The sequence below is a fragment of the Toxotes jaculatrix genome, chromosome 14 (assembly GCF_017976425.1).
Source record: "Toxotes jaculatrix isolate fToxJac2 chromosome 14, fToxJac2.pri, whole genome shotgun sequence".
NCBI classification, from domain to species: Eukaryota; Metazoa; Chordata; class Actinopteri; family Toxotidae; genus Toxotes; species Toxotes jaculatrix.
The window spans coordinates 9,955,467-9,967,438 of record NC_054407.1 but is presented as its reverse complement, the minus strand read 5'-3'; the positions used below and the strand labels follow the sequence as shown (position 1 = coordinate 9,967,438).

Here is an 11,972-nt window from a genome sequence, read left to right as displayed (position 1 = left end):
ACTATTATTATTGCATGCTATTGAGCCCATATTGTACTAATTATAGTGTAAAACCTCATTACAGCGACTCTTTTATAGGTCGAAAAATAGTCCAAGTGAATACTCATTATTGTTTAAAGCAGCTGGGATTTTAACAAGCTGTAGGACTGTTACGTCCATTAAATCCATTCTGATTATGATACTGGAAGATTTTTTTTTTTTGTTGGTCTTTTTCAAACTGATTTGATGGTTAACATGAAATTAGAAGCTGGAAAAATGATCTGTGAAATCAATACGACAACTTAAACAACTTAAATGAGTGCTAAAAACGATCAAAATGGCTGTTTGACTTTTGTCTTCTCTGTTTCTCTGTTTTGTAGATACTTAGCATTTAAATCTCACTGTAAACTACTGCTATAGTTTACAGCGCGACTACTGTACACATTAATTCATTGCACAAGTATGACATAATTCAGTTTTAATGCTGAAACTGGAAATCAGAATCTTAGAAGCGTTCCCATGACAGACTCAGCCTAAGTACCAAACCTTTTCCACTCGCTCAGATCCATCCGTGCCAGGTATTTTGATACTGCTAGACATGCTTATCTATTCACGGATATTTGTGGGATCGACTCGCCCTTAATGAGACAGCCCCTACCCCAGCCCCCATTTGAAATCCCTTAAACAAAACGCTTGTGACAGAACAAGCCTGATAAAGTGTATACGATTACAGTACCCCCCAGCACACCCTGAAACTCAATAGCTAGCCCACTGAACTGATGGCAGGTAGTACAATATTGTGTCCTGCCTCAATAACATTGTGCTTTGAAAGGTGCATTGCTGCTTCTATTGTGATAGGCTGTGTAAGTACTCTAATGCCTGCCACTTACTGCTATGGTGATATCCCCTGCAGGGACACCGTAGTACATAAACACTGGTGGATTTGCTGTTGTTTAACAAGGCTGATTTTTAAGCATACACACGTCGTGTTTAGTGAAAAAACTGTGATTAATCACTTACAATTTGTCCGATTTGATGTCGTCCAGGGCCTGAAATGAACAGTGCTTTTTTTCTGAACTCTGAAAGTGAATAAAATGTCAGCAGAGTTTAAAATGAGAGGGCAACAAATGCCCCAATAACAGGAAGTGCACTTTGCTATTCACATTTAAGCCTGTTTGCTTTTTTCTTTTTTTTAAATTACATTAATGTGGCTTCTGTCTCTTGCTGGGACAGTACAGGTGATTTGTGTGAACCCAAGCTTGATGCATCCTTCCTGGTGCATTGTGGGTGACGGAATGGACCGCTATTTTAGTGCTACAGATAACAACTCATTTGTTATCGATTAATCTGTTGATTAGTTGTACAAATAAAGGAACAGATGGACATTTTGGGAAATACGCTTATTGGCTTTCTTGCTAAGAGTCAGAAAGAGTTGGAATGGTTAACTATTTCTTTAATCAATTAATTCTGAAGATTATATTGGTTTTTAAAAGTTAGGAAATAGTGTTAGTTGTTTCAGCCACAAACTAGGACTGCATCCAGCGAATATTTTCATTTATCAATTCATTTGCTGATCATAAAATAGTGAATAATGTCTGTCACAGTTTCCCTAAGCCTAAGTTGATGTTTTCTAATAGCTAGTTTTGTTTGATTAACAGTCCAAAGTCTGTAAATAATCACTTTACTATCATATAAAACAACAAATCCTTACAGCTGAGAAGCTGAAACTGGAGAATGATATTTCTGCTTAAAAATGACATAAATCAATTATTAATTGATTTTGGATGCTGTAATATAATTTAATTGTGTGCTTCATGTTCTCCATTTACTAGTTATTCCACAGTGCAGGTCTACTGTTACATAGTTCAAAAGGAAGAAATCAGATCAAGGGTTAAAAGTAAAAAGATGAAACAGGAATATTCATAGCTCGGTGCCAATGCTTCCTCCTCCTGTCACATCACCCATGTTTGTGGGGTGCACCGGGCCTGTAAGCTGCTCTCCTTTAGCCGTAACTGTGTGTGTGTCAGACAAGTGCCATCCCACCTTTCTGGAGAACATAAGGTTGTATGTGTCACTGCAGAATGGATGGCTTGAAAGAGGAGGGAAGCTATTACAGTAAAGCCTTTTGTGCAGCTCCTGCCAAACTGCAGTCCAACACGCGTATAATCACCCTATATGATCTAGGAAAGGTCAACACAGTATATATCAAAGTGGCACTTGCAACCAACTTAGTGTCTCTTTGACGCTGTCTGGAGGATTTAGTGTGGCTGTGTTTAGTGGTGCTTGTGTGTGTAAAAGCTTTGTAAAGTAGAGTGTGAATGATTTTTTTCGCCCCCCAGAAACATGAACAGCAGCGTAAGTGTTTCCTACAAAAAGGAGCAAAGCAAAAGCTTCTTTTCCCTTTTTTAATAGGGAATATGTGCTGCCTTCCTTTTCAATGTTCAGTTTTTTCAAATAAGTAAGATTGTTTATTGTAAGTGATTCCTACCAGAACACTTGTTTTTTTTTCCTCCCCTGTTGCTTTAAATTAAGAGGAAAAACGTACTTTATCTTATCAGTTGTGTTTGTTTTGGCTCTTGGAATAACGCTGAGGTAACGTTGAATGCTGTAGCTTGGAACAATTGATGTCGACAGATCTGCTTACAGCATTATGATTTACTCGCAGGCTTATGCCAGGAGAAACATTATGTTGATTTAAACTTTCTCTATCGGTCATCTCTCCGCTGTTGTTACAGGGCCTCCGTTTGTTATTCCCTCATTAGGCGTCCGTGTTTCCACTGCCTTTTGCATCCGAGCCTGCGAGGGCAGCCAACACCTTGAAAGTAAACACACACCACTGAACAATTAAATGTCAGACAAGGGGCAGATTCTGGTTCTCAGCGTCTGTGTATGACGAAGGAGTGGCACTGCTGTAGATCTCTGATAACGCACACACAACTGAATGAAGAGCAGGTAGGTGTGAGCTGTGGGAGCCTCTTAGTTTCAGCTGCAGCAGGCAACAACACAGGCAGTAAGTATGAACATGAAGCTCTTTTAATAATTGATCGCTGTTTTCCCTAATTTTTTTTTTCCTTTTTTTTTTTTTTGGTCCGTTGTATTTAAGTGCAAGGCTGCGCTCCCGCTCTGAAATAGACTTGTGTTACCATGTGTGTTGCTATGGAGAGATCAGCCTGGTATTGTGTAGCAGTCTCTCTCGGGGGTATTGAGTTTGGTCAAAGAATCATGTGCAGAACAAGATTATCTTTTGGATTTACAATTCATTTCACACTTGCCTTTAACACACACGTACAGTACGGGCTTGTACCCATGTCCGCGTCTCTCTCTCTCTCACACACATACACACACACACACACACACACACACACACACACACTGCAGGGCAGCCCACACAAACACTGATGTTACTGTAAGTGGTGTTCAAATGCTGCTCCACTTGATATACTTCATTCGCTTTGCGTTTCATTTGAGTGAGCCTGCACAAGGAGAGGTGTATTGAATTACTTGCAGTCCAGTTGAATACAAAGAGTGGAAAGAAAGAGTGTTGGGGGTTGGGGGGGGATGGGGGTTTCCTCAGTCGCCGTGAGCCTCGTTGCGTACTTACTCCTCGGGTAGAGTCACAGCATGGCAGATGTTTTTGCTCTGCCAGCAGTCAACGCAATTTGTAACTTGACTGCTCGACCTCTCATGATGTTTCTCTTTTCTAATGTGTGTTGTAACTTACTTTTATTTTATTATTATTTTTTACTCAGCAGCATGCCAAGTCCCCCACCACGGCTCTTTGCTTAATAAATGACCGCAGTTCATTTATATGGTAATTCCTGTGAGATTCTAGCCAAGGGATGTCAGGCATATAATGTATCACCGCAATGCATATGCCTTATGGCTAATTAGGTTATTGATCTGAGGCTGTTCCTGCGTTAGGGCATGATCACAACACAAAAGAGTATGAGAGTATGAGTAATGCAGCTGTAAGCAGATATTTGTCATTCATTACAAAGCTGGAGCGGTTCAGAGGTACAATGATGGCTTCATACTCTTATGATGTGTGTGAATGTGCAGGTGTGTGTGTGTGTGTGTGTGTGTGTGTGTGTGTGTGTGTGCATCTTTCTACATATCTTATAATACTATCTATCGACGTGTGAGCTCATTGAGTCATTTCAATATTGCCTGCTGGCTGTTTTCAAATATTTGTTAAACACAGTGTTTGGTAGGGGTGCAGAGTGCATTAACAAGATGTGAGAGATGTGTGATTTCATCATACTTTGCTCACACAATCGACCAACGCTTCGCTTGCAGCCTGCCCTTGAAAATGCAAGTTTGGAAGGCTTCTCCTGCCATTGTGAAATTCCATAGCGAGCGTGTTTGCTTTGTGCTGCAGGGTCGTAGTCGTGCATGTGAATACATGTGTGTATATTCGCGATGAGTACCCTGCTGTGCTCTGTGCTCTCTCACTGGATACCCCGCCCCCCCCTTCCCTTCCTATCAGGTCTTTATGCCCTCAGGTCAGAGTTTGACTGCTGATCCCCTGAGCTGCCCTACTACTTAATTTACAGCACATGATACACAACCATTCCCCTGTAAAACTCAATCACAGTCTCCTCTGTTCACTGATAAATATTCAGCGAAGAACAAAAAGACTTTGTTACCCTGCCTTTAGCAGTTTATAGAAAATGTGAGTACTATTTTTGTTACCTTTATACAAACAAAAAAAAAACGTTCTATGGGAATAAAAAAACTGAGCTCAGCCTCTAATCAGGAGGCATTTGTGTATGCGTGTGTGATATATGCAAATTACTGTGTGTACATGTGTGAGTCCTTTGCTATCACCAGCCACGGTGGCGCTTCTCCAAGACACGAGCTTTACACACTGAAACAGAAGATGAGTTGAATGAAGCTGCTTTCCTTCAGCTTTGTCAGCACCACCCCCCACCCCCACCCACCCTCCCCTCAACCCCCCCTTCATTACCTCAAATCACCTAGCTGGAGAATATGAAGCAGCATTCATGGATAACACAGTTGTGGGTTTGCCGAGTTTGACTACAGGCAATGTAAGCTGCAGAAAAACATCTGTTTCAGCATGGGACATTTTTCTTGTACGTGTGCATGTATGCAGCCTCATGTGTTTTGTGTATTTGTGCGCACTTGCATGTTGGTTTGTACCTGTGTTTATGTGTAAAGGGAAAGAGAGTGAGTGAGTAAATGAGTGGGAGGATAGCTTTAGTATATCATTATCATGTGGATGCCACAGTCTTGTCTTCAGATGGTAAAGGCCACATTAACTCTGTTGCAGCTTCTAGTCATGTGGAAGATCCTCTTCTTCAGGAATCCTCTGCTGTATGGCTGCCTGTGTGCTGTAGTTCTTCTCCAAGAACGACTGTTTTCGAGCCACAGCACCAGGGCTCCGTGCTTCATTATGCATCCTCAGTTGTGTTTACAAAGAGGGTGAACGTACCGTATGTGTTAACGGGTGTGCACGTGTCTCCAGTACTGTTTGGGAAGTGGATGGATAAAAGCATCTGTTTTATAACAATTAACGAATGCTATTTTTATTCGTCAGATTCGGTTTGTGAGTGTTCTCACAGGGCTGACGTGAGTGAAATGTAGAGCTTGTTTTCCACCCTCACTCCATCTCCCTGTGTTTTTCTCTGGTTTATGTTAGTGGTTTCTATGGTGTCTGGCTCTCAGCGTGTTGTAGTTCCTATACAGCCGCGCCAGCTTCCATTATTGGGCTCCCTTCGACTGTTAACCCTTTAATGGGTGAGCGGTCTGTGCACTTCCCGTTTTGTCATTGCCATTTTCTCTTTAACCCTTTCATGAAGAAAGCTGCCTCCCATTTCTCTCCCTTCTTCTTCTTCTTTTTTTTAATAGAATCAATTTACATTAAAGGGCCCAAGGGGCATTAGAGAACTGCAGCACTTAATTTCATAACCAAAAAAAAAAAAAAAAATCATGGAGGGAAACTGTAGCTTGAGGCTGTTAGCACAATTCCCAGAACTTTTATCATGCGAGACATAATAGACTAGCTTGAAAGACATCTACTCGTGACTGTAGTACAGTGCAGTGTGAGGTCTGGTTATGGTTCACCTACCTGAAAACAAGATTAGGTGCAGTGCAGTAAAGTACAGTAGGTGTGTATGTGTGTGTGGTGTGTGTCACATTTTTTTCTGGAAGCCTCTGTGGGTGAATACAAATGTGCCGCTTTTCCAACTGGCCTCTGTTTCACTTCACCAGAGAAAAAAAAAAGGGGGGGGGCGGGGTTCAGAGCCAGATAAGGATATTCAATTAGCTTGAGTCTATGGACGACTGCTGCAGCAGTCAGAGCATGCTGGTAGCTGGGTGACATATGGTAAGGGCTCTCAGTTAAGAGTGGAGGAGCAACAAAACCCGATATCTTCTCATTTCATCTTGTCACTTTTTCAGTAATTTTCCCATTGGAATGTCAAACATACACTGTCTGCTTCAGTAGATATCATTTTCCCCTCTATTCTCGTTGGGAAGGTCTCATCTTAGAGACGAAGAAGGACGATAGCTAACAGTTTGAGATTAAACTTTTTTTTTTTCCACTGGTGTTTATTTTCCACAAAAAAACTGCACAAAAGTGCAAAGGAGAAACGTATTAATGTTATTCATTGGTGTTTAAAATTGAAATATTCTCCTTATTCTCCATCGGTGAAATATTACCAACCGAGAAGTCCTCCGATTCTCCATCACTCTCATTCTCTCCCTCTCTTGTCCTCCAGCTTCCTCTGTTGGCGCGCGTCCTCCTCCCATCATAAATCTCAAGCAGGACGTTTCTAGGCAACTCTCCAGTCAATCTTTACTGAGTTTGTTGCGCTATCGATCTGTCCTATGCTATAGGTTGTCCTGGCTTCTCTCTCTGCTATTGATGTTTTTGCCTCGGGGAAAGAAAGAAACTGCCTTAGCCTAAATTTACAGAGGGCTCGTTTTCAAATGACTTACAATCACCTCACAATGAAAATAGAAGTTGTCAGGCAGTGGCATTTATACATTGATGCCGTTGTTGGTTCTCACACTGGTGAATGCAGCTCGATAGGAGGTAAAGATTGTGGGATTGTGGTGTGGGTTATGGAGCACTTAAGGGTGATAATCTCTGTGAGGAATATATGGCTTAGGTGGTCCTGTTGGGATGTCAAATAGCCGCCATGGGAACAGTCACCTAATGAAGATGGTTTAGTCTTCAGGGTCCACATAGACTAAGCTATATTTCAAACGTTTGTGGTTTGGTGTGTTTGGGGTTTTGAGTGTGTTTGTGTGCATCTCGTATCCTTGACCACACGCATTACTGGTCGCTCTGATTAGTTGGAAAAAAAGGACGTCGGTACGAGAGGCCATTTAGGTCATAATTCATCCTCGTTCTCGCACATAGTGTTACATAATGTTACGCTGTGCTCTCCTACACACACTACTGTACCCTCTTACATGTGCAATCATATCCACTATTTTCTCTAACACATAACTACACTCATCTTAGACTCTCCCATAAAAGTATACATACGAGAGGATAATTGTACATGTGAGTGATAATGGACGGTGTGTGCGTGACATTAATCCACACTGAGGTGCCTACAGTCACACTCTATCACACTGCTATTTGCCACACACTTTTATAGGTTTTGTTTGTTTCTCATTTCATGCTTCAGGTCAGCATTGATCTCTTAAATCTCCGAACCATTCTTTATCTCACATAACAATTTGTTATGGTTTCCAAGCTCTATGCATCTCTGAAAGCCTTTATCACACTCTACATGTCAGGAGAGGGAAAAATATTGACTGTGAACATTTTGCAGATGTGGTTAATGCAAATGTTTAGTGTGAACACAACTTCAAATTAACTTTTTGTTGTGATGTTGCTGAAAAATCCAGGCAGCCTTACACGTCACTGTAAACGTATCTAGTCAGTGCACATCTTGATATACATGAGTAAATCTCTGGAGAAAAGATATTCATCTTTCATAAACTAGGGTATAATGGTATTTTTGAACTCAGTTGGTGGAGAGGGTTGGGTCTATTCCTGAGCTCCTCCTGTCCACATGTCCAAATGTTCTTAATCAATGAGTGTGTGTGTGTGAAATATTTAAGGCATGTCAGAGGTGCACGAGAGCGAGTATGATTTCTGGCCCGAACCTCCTCTCAAACGTCTGATTTTGTGTGGGAATGTGTCAAGGATTGGGTCTGCCTCTTTATGAGGGGGTTATCAGCACAAATCTGGCATCAATCAAGCAATCAACCATAATGGGAGTCTATGGAGGCGAATGGAGCAATACTGTTGATTAGCTAAAATAAAGAGGATGCTTTAGAGAGCTGATTAGTGCAACGTTGAAATGCTCTTCTAGCCCCATTTCCATGTACAATGTCAAACCTCAAGGAGCAGGTTTTATGGAGGCATTCGCACGCCAACATCAACACTGAGAATATCGTATCTGAGATATTCACCTGTCATTATACTGTGCCTTCACCCAACCTGAAATAGGCTCTTTTTCAAATTCCAGTGACAAGCAAAGACCAGTTTAATGTTTTCAAGGATCTTGTCTGATTTTGAAGTTTCTGAGTTCTTTTATTCTGTACCCAAAAATGTGCTTCCACCTGTCTTTTTGTTCTTTAGAGTTTAAGAATTGTCATTTTCTCAGAGAAAACTGGTACATTCCCAAAGAAATTTAATTCCATTTTAACATAGTGGTCATTCCTTTCTTTTTACTGTCTTTTTTTTTTTTTATGGATATCAACACTCAAGCTCACACACCTGCCTAAGATGCTCTCCTATGCTTATATCTGGCATAGCCTCTTCTGCAGTCATGTCATGTATGAATGATTTTCACCACCAGTGAGAGCGAACAACCTTACTTAGACCTTTGACTTGCCCTACTAGCCACTGCACAAGTCGTAAGTCTTTGGCTGGGTAACCATCTTTGGTTTAGGGACATTTACTTGTTTCCAGAATATTCTGCAACAGTGAGTGCTGCCTTCACTTCACTCATTAAATAACCACTTTTTAAATAAGACCTTTGCTTTATTATAAAGTACAGCAATAGCCCCTTTTTCTGATAGGTGTAAGTTCCTTAGACAAAACTGAGACAACTCTGACTCCCACAACACTCCTCATCCCCCATGGTGGATGTAGACAGGGGGTATGTTGTATGTATGAGTTTTTTAGTTTATGTTTGTGTGACAAGCTGGAACCATTAAAAGTGTGCCAAATTAGCTGTTAGCTGTTCCTGTTTGCGAGCAACATACCTATGGGTTTTCAGAGAACTGTCACTACATTACTCTGATAGTGAGGAAAACTTAAAAACATGATAATTTGAACCCCACTCCGGAGGGCACCACCTCCCATGGGCTCACCACCTGTGGGAGGTGCCGTAGGGCTTCGGTGTATTGTGGGCTGGGTGGGAGTTGCACCCGTGACCTGGGCCGATAAGCGGCAGATGATGACATGACAACTTGGAGATGGAGTACGGATTTTGACAGCCGCCTGTCATGTGCCTACCAGGTCCGGCTCACAGTTTGAAAACCTCTGCAGTAAGTTAAAACAAGGACGCCCTACTATTAACCACACTACTATAAATATACTAATATACTATATACTAGTACTTCGGGGGTTGATCTCATTCACTTATTACCAAGGTCAAGGTTCAGTTTGTTAACCATTTTACTGGATCAGCCCATCCTTTATGGCCCTGATCTACAAATCAAGTTTCTAACAAACCCCTACTTTAATTTGCTGGAAATTAAAATTGCTTCTAATGAGGCAGAGGTGTCCCACAGGGAAAGTAAACCCCCTTCAGTTCTAACCCCAATCTCCCCAGGACCTAGTTTATAAGACACACACTCACATGAGCACACATGAAGTAACCTTGTTGGGTCCTAATTATAATAGCATTGTGTCTCTGTTGAACACAGTGTGTTATTAGTCCTAACAATAACACATTCCCACAGGCATGTACCTGTGCCCTTTTTTTCTCCATGGAGATTTGGTCTTGTTTTTGGCTTCTGTTTTTTTTTTTTTAAATCTCTAATTGAAGAAGAATAAAAAGAAAGAGAGAAAGCAAAGAAGGCTGAGTTTTGCTAGAGGCCAATAATTGTCTTTTATTAAACTACCATCATTTTTAACTGCAGCTTGTGTGGAGAGTGATTGTTCAAACAGTGATTTGGACACAAAACTTTCATATCATATTATTATTTTTTTTCCTTTGATGCTAAACATCCATAGCAGCTGTTTTATGGTAGCCACAACCCTGCATTTATCATGCATTATTTACTTGTTTTGAAAAGAGACTTCTTCCTCTTCAGTCCTCTTTTTTTATCTACTTTGCTCATAGTAGTTTTTCTTCTCTCTTTTATTACTGTATATTTTTATCACTGCGTAAATACACAAAAGCCAAACTAATTATGGCCACATCATGTTTCAGATGATTCATAGTATGAGTGAATGTGATCTTTAAATGATGCCAATAATGCCATTGTCCCATATTTTCTCTAGTCTAGTTCTTTGCCTCAGTAAAGGTTATAGCATCCCTGAGGCGACTGCAGTGCTGAACTTGATTCTTTTAAATGCTGTCATAATTTATTGTATGCAGATTTCATTGTTGCCTTACATTCTGTTTCTGAGTTGCCGGGCTGGGTCTTCACCCTGGGGATTTCACTGAGGCCACAAGTAACACACAGTACATAGCTGACCTCTACCACTTGCAACTAATCGTCCTCAAGAAACGACAGTGTGCATTTAAACAAGCTGGTGGTGGTGGTCTTGAAAGTTTTACCAGCAGTGTTATGAAATATGCATCTTCCATTACAGATGTTTCATTTGTTCCAGATCTCAAGCACTCACGCAAAGTGGCCATGCCAATAACAAGAAAAATCAGTTCAAAGCACTGGACAGCAGAAGTCTGGGTTTGTGTGCTGCGTTCCTCCTGTTCCTAAGTTTAAGTTATGAAGACGCTTGGTTAGGGAAAGATTGTGGGAAGTCATCATGGCCCATCGTTGCTTCGATGTAATGTAATGTAATGTTACCTTAATGTAACCATAAAAATGAACAAATAAATAAATAAATATAGTAAATAATTTATTAGATACCAGAAGCAGAAATTTTAGGGAGAAGAAGTGTAAGCTATAACCTTACATGAACATTTTGTACTGGCAGTCCAGCTATAACAGCAGTTTGCAGATATATTCAGTACATTTCCTCATCGTGTTGATAAAAAACTTAAGTTGGGAACTATAACCACAAAACATATTTGCTAATTCGAATTTTGAGTGTAATTATGAGGCAACAAAGTTGGAAAACAAATGACTCATTCTAAAATAAGTGGGGTCAGAATCAAATACTACAAAATATTAATAATGCAACATTATGTTGGGTACAATTATGGATGTATTTGTAAAATATAATCCAAACTTAGAGTGTGTACCACCTCTGAGAACAAATATGCATACGGCCAAACAGACCATTGTTCATTTCATCCGGACAGATCAGTCAAGAAAATGACATCCATTTCTAGGATTCAGTTAAACAAATGCATAATTTAAGCTGCAGGGCTACTGCTTTTTGAAAAAAATCATTAATTCAAGCGCAAACCCACGCAGCCAAATCCTGACCTACGTTATAGAATTAACGTTGCTCTGCAGAGCCTCCACTGCCTCCCCAGTGGCTCACTATGAAAAAACAGGTTTTTACAAAGTCACAAACAGCCTCACCTTTATCTACATTTTTTTCTGTTGTGTTGAAGTCCACGTCTGATACACTTTTAATTTTGAATTAGAACAGATCATCAAAGATTGAAATTTACATTTTTTTTGAAAGCTAGTTTGAATTTCAGTAGTGACAGCTCAACTATAACACAACATCTCAATGGCCAATATCACACTAAATCAATATACAGCAGCATGTATGAAGTGAGATGCGACACAGCTGCATAGCTTCTGTTAGAGCTGCAGGGTCTCTAAAATATACCAGCAGCCAACTGCATGAGATGTGT

The 11,972-nt window shown here is 40.5% G+C and overlaps 1 protein-coding gene across 2 annotated transcripts in view; it reads left to right on the top strand.

Annotated features, from left to right (window-relative positions):
- Positions 1-2,891: 2,891 nt before the first annotated feature.
- Positions 2,892-11,972, top strand: part of kcnn1a (potassium intermediate/small conductance calcium-activated channel, subfamily N, member 1a) — a 39,621-nt gene continuing 30,540 nt past the window's right edge. The window contains exon 1 of one of the 2 annotated variants that reach the window (XM_041055166.1): positions 2,892-2,931. The gene's annotated coding sequence lies outside the window, so the exon portion shown is untranslated. Of the gene's footprint in view, positions 2,990-11,972 lie in introns of both variants that reach the window. The other variant, XM_041055164.1, reaches the window with a different exon arrangement.